Here is a 10,571-nt window from a genome sequence, read left to right as displayed (position 1 = left end):
GGATTAACAAGACAAGGGTAGGCTGCTAAACCCGATTTTTGAACACTTTATCTCATATGTGAATGTGTATTACATGATTGTTTGTTTAAGAAAAATTCGGCAGCATTTCCTCTTAGCTCCCAAGTATATATGTAATGATATATATACCCGAGGAGCAAAGAGAAAATGATAACCGAATCCTTCCTAAACAAACAATCATGTAATACACATTCACATCCTAAATGAGATAAAGTATTCAAAAAGCAGTCCCAAGATAAACGGGGACAACCCGAAATTAATTTCTAAATCAATTTCGGGCGGGTATTTCTAAGCTCGTTATGTTTAAAATGATTAATTCAAACACGGACACAGTTTTTTAAGCTTGTTATGTTTTTAATGATTGTTTTAAATTTTGGGCGGAACGTTATGTTTTAAATCATGATTTCAATTTCGATTGGGTATTTTCTTAGCTCGTTATGTTTGAAATGATGAATTCAATATCAGGCACGATTTTTTAAATATGTAATGTTCTTCATGATGGTTTAAATTTTGGCGGGTATTTTCTTAGCTCCTTTTGTTTTAAATGGTGATTTCAATTTGGTGGGTATTTTCTCTGTTCGTTATGTTTTAAATGATAATTTTAATTCAAGTAGGGTATTTCCTAACTAATATATATCTTTCAAAGTTAAATATAAATGTTTTCAAACGTAAACACAAACATACTAATTATCAAACTTAAGCTTTTTTTTTCAAGCCTACACATAAACAACATTCAAATTATCATCTTAAATATATTTTTTCTCAAACCTAAACATAAACATAGAAATTATCAACTTAAACATATTTTTTTTCAAAAATGACCATAAACATAGGAATCATGAAACTTAAACATACACTACTACAGAAATAGGCATTTGCTATGGCCAAAGTCGTAGCAAATCCGTAGCAAACACCCTTTTTGCTACGAATTTGCTACGGATTTGGTTCGTAGCTACAAGTCCCGTCGCGAATTTATTTGCTACCAACTTTAGCTACGGAAAATATGTTTGCGACGGATTTAGCTACAAAAAATGTCGTCGGTATTTTAGCCACGAATTTGCTATGAAGAAGGTTGCTACGAAATTTCGCTATGGGTTTTTAGCTACGGATGTTTTTAGCTACGGAAACTTTTAGCTACGATTGTTTTTAGCTACGGTTGTTTTTAGCTACGGATACTTATAGCTACGGAAAATTTTAGCTACAAATTTTTAGCTATGGTTATTTTTAGCTACGGAGTAGTTTTGCTACGAATGGGTTGGCTATGATAATTTGCAATTTTTTGCTACAATATTTAACTACGAACTTGCTACGAGTGTGGCTATGGATTTTGCTACAAGTTTGGCTATGGATTTTAACTACAGTTTGACTACATAAATTTGCTACAGTTTGTGCAAATCCAATGCAAAATTTTGCTTCAATTTTTTTATGATTTTTGTTACGAATATAGCTACAGATTTTGAAAGGTTTTTGCTACAAATTTGTAAGGTCTTTTTTGCTAAGGATTTAACAACTGATATTAAGAAACTTTAAAATTTTATTATTTTTTCATTATTTTTCACTCAATCATTATACTCAAATCTTTAATAAATATAAACAACCAACATGACTTAATATACAAACCAATCAAATTAAAATACCAACTTATTCAAATAACACATTAAAATCCAAACTATACAAAAACCATACACGTAATTTCAACATTAAAGAACAATTTGTGACGGATTATCTGACAACAATTCTAGTCTCCATTTCATTTGAGTGTATAAACAACTTTCTTCAATTTTCCGGTCATAGCATATTTCTCTACTTGTTGTCTTCTTCCAATCCAACTTCAAGGCACCTCAAAATAATAAATGAACATTAATACCAAATATATTTAACGTTTAAAAAATACCTATTTGTTACTTCTAGGGATCAACGTAGATACATTATTCGACGGATTCCGTATGAGATCCAAAATCCACGTTTTGTCATCATATGCAAATACAAACTTGCAAAAACTGCCTCTCTTGCAAAAAAACAAAAAAAAAGTTATTATATGTCACTTGAATAATCATCTCTTAACTACTAAAGTTTGATCCTTGATTTCAATGAGGATATTGTACTTACCACACATAGATTAGACTTCCTGTAATGGGGCGTTATTTGGCCATTTTTTTTATTTATAGCGCCCCATAGCGCCCCGCACACCACGACGGGCGGCGCTATGGGGGATTTTTTGGGGGGGGGGAGGCACCATGCATATAGCGGCGTATGGAGGTTGTTTTCAAAAATTTGACCAATCACAAAAAATCAAGTGTTTTTATAATTAATTAATAAAAACGAAAATTAATAATTAGGTAATGATGAATAGGGGTTTTATGACTACGGGCTCTAGTGATATAACGCCCCATAAAGCCCCTGTGTGACGTGGCACGACACGTGTCGCATAACGCCCCAGAAGAGGCTTTATAACTACAAATGGCCTTAGGATACAAATAAAACATGTCTCTGCAAAAAGAAAACTAATAAGTAAATAAATAACTCAAGTAGAAAAATATTGTATGTATGTGAGTTGATTAAAATCAATTATAGATTCTTTCATTTTTTGGTAGAATCAATTATTTGTATCTACTTCATAAAACTTCACAATTTATGCTGTCACCAGAATCAAGAATCAAACCAAACAAAGATTTAGGGTCTGTTTGGTATGTGGTAATGGAATGAATGAGGGAATGGAATGAACGAGGGAATGGAATGGACAATGGAATGAAATGGATCATTCCATTCCATTGTGATGTTTGGTTACTTATACGTGAATAGAATGATGTTTGGTTACGCATAATAAAATGAATCATTACTTTGTACAATTTGATAGACAAAAAAAGACAAAGTAACGGAATACAATTGTATTAAAAGGAAAAAAATTTAATTGCCTCAATAATAATAATAATTATAATAATAATAATAATAATATATTCATGGTAAAAACTTAATAATAAAAAATTGATATATATTAATATTAGTATTAATATAAATATAATAATAATAATAATAATAATAATAATAAATATATATTTCTTTCCATTCCTTGAAGGAATGGGAAAAAAACACCTCTTTACCAAGGAATAGAAATTGTTATATATGGAAAGAGTTACATTCCTTTGGAATGCTCTATTCCATTACCACATGATAACCAAACATGTTTCTTTTTATTCCATCAGAATGATCCATTCCATTCCACCATCTATTCCTTCATACCAAACGCTACCTTATAGATACTATATTCAAAATCGAAACAATAAAAATATATAACTGATGTATGTGTTGTTTAATAAATCAACTAAAGGATAATTGTACCTGAATTGCAAATTAATAAATTCAGTCTATGGACCCTTCAGACTTACGAACAGCCACGGCTGGAAGAACGTCGGACGGTGGTCTTCGGATGGAAAGGTTGTTGTTTGGTTGCATCTCTCTCTAGCAAAGATTCAAGACGAACGATATCTCCATGTCGTGCAGCATTCAACACCTCTTCCCCTCGTTATAGGGTTTCAACAATTCCGTTCTGCATTGTTACAATAATTTTATTAAACATCCGTTGTAATTCGTTAGTTAACGGACAATGCCTGAAATTTTGCCGAAACCTAAAGGACGTAAAATCTAAATTACACTTTATTTAATCTACTTACATATCATTCATCACGGGCGACATCTATGGCCGAGCATTGCCTATCATTGGCTACATTCGAAGGATCCGCTCCCGGGTCAATGAGCACTTTCACCATCCAACGGTTACCCTTCACGGCCGCCCTATACAATGCCGTACAACCATCTTTACGCCTAGCGTCCACATTAGCACCAGCACCCGCCAACACTTTAACACGCCTCTCATACCCTTTACTCGCCGCCAAATACAACGGCGTCCGTCCATCTCGATCTTTACACTCCAACGTCCAATGCTTCCCATCTTTATCAATCTCGTAATCGCATCCGTCCGATCAAACGCCACTGCCACGTGTAACTCCGACCACCCTTTCACGGCCCGTCTACATTCCTCCACCTCTTCTAAACTAGTTCCCTCCACTTTCAAACCGGCCCCGAGTAGTAAACTCACCATGTCAACCGAGTTATCCAACCTGTTCGCCACTCGGTAGAGCAACTCAGCCTCACGAACCGAAAATTCGCTTAACACCGTCCTCTGAAGCTTAACCATACTCCTAACGGCGTCATAGTCGCCATTACTCACCGCGTGTTTGAGCAAAAAACGGGCCAAGAAATGCTACTTTCAGCTTAACATCATGTGTCCAGGAAGCGAGGGTATCCGGGTTAACCGACTCAGATGATCCAACCCGAATGGTTCGGATTAAAAAGCGGACAGTGGCGAACGCGGGTGAGAAGATGGGATTTGAGGTTGTGGTTTGAGGATTATTTGGAAGGTGGTTTGAGACCAAGGGGAGATGAGTCCACTGGGTGGGTTGACCAGGAACTTGTGAGGGGATGATGTTTGGACTTTGAAGGCGATTGTGGTGGTGGAGATGAGTGATCTTAATCGGAGGGTGGCTCTGCACTATGTTTGGACGGGTGTTGAGAGAGATGCGAATCAGAGAAATGGTTTTCGTAATCACGGTTGAGAGTTGAGAGGGGGTTCAAGTTTATGGATCAAAACATGGATTTGTGGCTGGGGATTGGGTGGGAAACTATGAGCGGGAATTTGGGGGCGGGAAGATTTTTTAAATTTGATTTTTCATTTTTTTGGTAGATAAATTTCATGTGAGGGATTAGTTTTTGCTCGTGTATTGTCTTTTCTTTGTGCTAAAGTATATCTTTTAAGTGTGTGGTTCATATTTGTTGGATTTGGTACACCTTTTATTTTTATACTTGTTAATTGTACATAGTTTAGACTTTATGACTTATTTTTTAAAGAGTAAACTGCCATTTTGGTCCCTGTGGTTTGGTCAGTTTTGCCACTTTAGTCCAAATCTCAAACTTATTACATCTGGGGCCCTGTCGTTTGCATTTTGTTGCCATTTTAGTCCAAAACTCAAAATGTCTGATTTTTTACTGATTTACTGACCCTTTTTTGTCCTGTTGTGGAGGGGTATTTTAGTCATTTTGGAATTATTATTAACATTTTTAATTAAACAATAAACATTAAACAATAAACCCAATAAACCCATTTTGACTTCCTACATTAATCAATAAACCCAATAAACTCGGATCCATTTCCCCCAAATTCATCCACCAACAACCACCGTCAACACCGTCGCAACCAGCACCACCACCGCCTCCTCCCCCTTCGCAACACCGTCGCAACACCACCCTCTCTCTCTCTTTCTCAGTCTCTCTCTCCTGAACTCTTCTTATTCCAGCGATGGCGGATAACAACCACCGTCAACACCGTCGCAACCACCACCACCACACATCCACCCCCGGCCCGAGCCATTCGACCATCACCACCGCCACCTCCTCCCCCTTCTCACCACCACCGCCACCATAACCGTTCCCCAAAATCAACCAAACATCATCATCAAAACCCAGATCAAGAACAAGAACGAATTCAACCCAGAAAAACAAGAACGAATTCAACCCAAAATCATCAAATATCAAATATCATATTTGCAACAAAACCCAGAAAAACAAGAACAAATTCAACACTGTATACAAACAAAACCTAGAAAATCAAGAACATCATCAAAACCGGCAGATCTGAACCACCATCTCTCACGGCGCACCACCATCATCTCCAATCACCTTCTCCAACATCATCTCCGATCACTACCTCCATCAACACACCTTCACCACAACCTTTATTATTCACCATCCATCACCGTAAATCCACCGTCAGTACAACCTCCATCAACACACTCACCACAAAATCTGACTCTCTCTCATTCAGTTCCGGCGAAGACAAAGGCAGCGACGGTTGTTCCTCAGCGGCGACGGATGTTTTGTTGTTGTTCATCCTGGATCTGGATCGAGTTATTGAGAGAGAGAAGAGAGAGAGTCAGATTTTGTTTAGAGAGAGAGAGATTCATCCTGGATCTGGATCGAGTTATTGAGTTATTGAGAGAGAGAAGAGAGAGAGTCAGTTTTTGTTTAGAGAGAGAGAGAGAATGCAGATACTTTATAGAGAGATGTGTTTTTTAGGTTATTTTTTATTTCTTATAATAACTTATAAATAGATAAAGATTTAATTAATATTTAGTTAGAAAAAGACCAAAATGCCCCTGAGGAAAAGGACAAAAACCAGGGTTTTTTTTTTTTGAAATCTGACCTGATTTGAGTTTTGGACTAAAATGACAACAAAATGCAAACCACAGGGCCCCAAATGTAATAAGTTTGAGATTTGGACTAAAGTGGCAAAACTGGCCAAACCACAGGAACCAAAATGGCAGTTTACTCTTTTTTAAATGTAAATAAGTGGTTGATTAAAACCAACATAAGTGGTCTTTATGTTTTCAATTTTCAGTCCAGTCCAATCTAAAATTAAATAAGCTAAAACATATTGTGTAATTCAATCGAGAAGTGAAGCTACTCAAGTGTAGTTGGATACGTATTGTCAAAGTTTGTTGGTGTAAGTGCACTAACCGGTGATGAACACGTCGTAGATCGACACTTAGAAGGTTGGGTTAAAGGTGTCTATTTGTAAAGTTTAGTCCGGAAATGTACGTAGCATTTCCGGACAACCAATGTAAACATCGGGGAACGTTTATTTCCCAGGGAACGTTTATTTCCCAAATGTATGTTTGGAAATGTTAGGATATATGTGTGTGTTATGCTTTATCACGAAATATGTTATTCCCTAGCCATATGTTGTCCGTGGGTACATCTCCCGACAAGGTATGTGTACCTTATTCGTTGCTTCTTATCAGAATTATATTCAAGGAAAGATTACCGATCCAGCAGCATTGGATGAAGATTATGAGCAGACTGATCCGGACGACTTGAATGAGATGGATATTCATTGGCAGATGGCCATGATATCTATCAGGGCTAGGCAATTCATGAACAGAACCGACATAATTTTTATTGGGAAGAAGGTTGGATTTGAGAAATCCAAGGTCAAATGCTTCATATGTCAAAATCTTGACCATTTCGCCAGAGAATGTCAAAGAAAAACAAGAGAATCTCAACAAGCTTCCAGTTTTCACAATTCAGTTGGTCATAGTTCAAACAATAGTGGATCACGTGCACTAGTGTCAACTACTTCCCCTAATGGTTCATATGATTGGAGTCTTCATCTGGAAGATGATGGAACCATCACACAAGCTTTAATGGCAGAGATCGTTTATGTAATCAACGACAATCAAGAAGTTGAAGGGGAAGCCAATGAAGAAATCAAAGAAGAGACTTTTGAGAAGAAGAACGAAGCTGAACATGTAGCAAGTGAAGAAATGCAAGCTGCCAAAGAACAAAATGATGCTAAACAGGTAAAGCCTGAAGAAAAACCAGCAGAAGAAGAAATGACTGATGATGTACAGGTGCAACCTGAAGAGAAGATAACTTCAGAAGAAGAGGAGGCCAATAATGATTTTGCTGCATTTATGACCGATTTGGGCAAAGCTACTGGTGATGTAAGTTCAAAACCAATAAGTTCTACATGCATAAGTTCCAGTGAATTAAGAGGTACAGTCGACATGTAGTCCACTTACAACCAAAGTCTGATAAATGAACTAAATGGTTTAAAAGAATCAAACTTTTTCATAAAGAAAAAAGAGTCTCAATACCTAAATAAAATTAAATCAAGTGAACCTAAAGTTAGAACTTTAACTGATAAACTAAATAAATAGTAGCTTCAGGTGATAGATTTAGCACATGAGACCATAAGAGATAAAACAAAAGAACTTTCTGACAAGTGCAAAGAGTTATCTGATGTATAAGTTCAGATTGTTGAAATTAAAAGAAAAAGTAGATAAATTTAGAAACACATCTTTTGTAATGAATCACATGATGGATAGCTTAAAAAAGAGTAATGATCGAACAACGGTGGGATTTAATGAAGTTCCTCATCCTGTTCATCAGGACTATACATTTGTACCACATGAAGATGATTTAACAGATTTTGTGTATAGTGCAGCAGCTGTGGTAGAGCCGGTAACTATCAAAGTACCTGATAATTCCTCATCTGAAAGTGAAAATGTGTTTGATTATGAAGTGGTTGATGCCAAGAAGGAAACCAAAAGAGAGACTGTTCTGAAAAGTAAAAATGAAACTCCCCAACCTAAAAGATAACATTTTGTTAAAAAGGTGAATTTTGTGAAAGGGTGTGACAAGAAAAATGAAACCACATTGATTGAAACATGGTCTAATGAAAAATTTGTTAAAAACAAAATGAATAATGGCAAATAACAAATGCAGGTCCTTCCAAGACATCGCCCACGTCATCAGAACCATCAAGTCCAAAAGTTCCCCAAAAGAAAGCTTTTGCGAAAAGGTCATACTTCAATTGTCACACAAAAGGACACGTAGTTAGTTGTTGTCCTTACAAGAAGGGCGAAGCACCTTTGATAAAAGCAAAGAAAGACAAATCACCAGATAAGAAGGGTGATTGTTAGGTGAAAATGTCAAACTCACCGATGAAGTCTGTTGTTTAATATAAGGTTGAAACATGAAATCAACAATTTCCTTGTTTTCAAAGAAATCAACCAAGGTTTTAGCATGCATCTACATCTGGCAGATTCGACAAACCTTGAAGTGGTTGACCTATGATGAATAACTTTAATGGTCACTCAAATAATTTTATAGGTCAAAGTCCACAACAAAATCTTTACCACAATCTTTTGATAGGGTGAACATGACATATGTTAGTCTTTTCAGATTTGCAATTCAAGCATTCACCACATTCACCTAAGTAGAGCGGCATCACGACATCGCCAGGCTTGACCAACATCCCCACATCTTCTCCAATGCTCTGAACCATCCTGCACCCAAGTGCCGACCATGTTATATACATAATCAATATAGTTTTACTGAACCTTTGGCACCAATACACTTCGCAAAAAGCGTTTGTAATGTACAACCGATAAAAACGGTTGCAAAAATAGGGTATCAAACCCATTAGTCCCAAATTAGCAGCCAAAACCATATAGTCACAAATTTAGCGACCAAAATGAAACCGGTCATAAAAACAATCCCTATTTTTTGAAAAAGTATAAATTAAAATTAAAATTAACGTCTTGGTTAAAAAATGATCACAAACATAATGACCACAAATACAACCCAAATAAAAAGGTCACAAACCTAGCTACACAAAATGATATAGTTACAAAAGTAGTCTCAATTCATAATAAGAAAACCACTAAAACTTGATGGAAAACCGTAGCATAAAAACGTATCAAAGAGTATCTATAAAATGAAAAAGAAAGTAAGAATAGATTTTGGTCACAACGTACATACGCAACACCTTCGTGTCTAGGGATACTCGGAAACAACGGCTGCAATGTTAGTTAAATAATTAAACCATTAGAGTGTGATAATTTAAATCTTATGTAAATAGTTAGAAGAAAATCATGGAAATACAATAGGTATCCCCTTGAAACATAGGATGTCAGTATGGCATATACTAGCACACAACATATTGATCTTAACTTCTGAGGCTTTTGGTGGGTCCACCTTTATCTCCTCCACCACGATTGCTCTACCAGCCTCCCTTACCATGGCGGCTGCACCCCAAGTACAGTTACAAGCACTTGTTAACATTGTTTTCAAATATTAAGAATGTGAATATAGCACAAGTATGTACCTTTGCAAGTAATAACACATGCGATCTTTTGTGTCATTGTGTTGAAGACTGGATTATGAGAAGATGTACAAGTATTGAAGTTATTTGATTGTATCAGTGTATATTGTATGCAATTTAAATCATGTACATATCATAGTTACTAGGATACCCGCAGCGCGTTGCGGCGACGTCGAAAGTTAAAGTAACTTGTATTTATATTGTATATTTGACCCGACTCTTTACTTAAAAAAATTACATCGCCATCGAATGAAAACGTATTATATTTGACCTGACTTTCTTTCAAATACAGTTTACGAACGTACACAAAATAAGTATAAAACGTATTATTTTTTACCAGACTCGCTTGAGAAAAATGTTTAAGCCAACACGTGAGTCATTTACGTTGAAACGTGAATTTTAAAACGACATGTACGTTAAAACTGCGATACACAGCGCGTGATGTCAGCGACACCTTAGTTGTTTATAGCTGACGACACGACACGTTATGTGATGCGTTAACCACATAAAAACGTGTTTGACGTATCCAATCTAACTCAGTGTAGCCTATATAAGCATTGTGGTTATAATGTACAATGATGATATTAACATGTGATGCCCGAACATGACATTACACGTTTTTGACTTTGTTAAACACGGTACGTTCATGAAATTAGCATCATTATATATATATATATATATATATATATATATATATATATATATATATATAAATATAGGGGACTCCTAAAATGAAAACCACATCCAGTTGTAAGAACCATGAGAACTTTTTGATCCGGGGCGAGTTGGACCAAATTTTTTTTATAAACGTAGATGCGTGTATTATAAACAC

The 10,571-nt window shown here is 36.0% G+C and overlaps 1 long non-coding RNA gene across 1 annotated transcript; it reads right to left on the bottom strand.

The window, feature by feature from the left end:
- Positions 1–1,587: 1,587 nt before the first annotated feature.
- On the bottom strand, positions 1,588–4,686 carry LOC110916993. The gene is made up of 3 exons (XR_004883038.1): positions 3,690–4,686; positions 1,946–3,565; positions 1,588–1,847 (listed from the first exon to the last, which is right to left on the bottom strand). It is a non-coding gene; the product is annotated as an uncharacterized LOC110916993 (long non-coding RNA).
- Positions 4,687–10,571: the final 5,885 nt, after the last annotated feature.

The sequence above is a fragment of the Helianthus annuus genome, chromosome 16, assembly GCF_002127325.2.
Source record: "Helianthus annuus cultivar XRQ/B chromosome 16, HanXRQr2.0-SUNRISE, whole genome shotgun sequence".
Taxonomy (NCBI): domain Eukaryota; kingdom Viridiplantae; phylum Streptophyta; class Magnoliopsida; order Asterales; family Asteraceae; genus Helianthus; species Helianthus annuus.
Note: the sequence above shows the minus strand (reverse complement) of the source record. Positions and strands in the feature narration are given on the sequence as shown.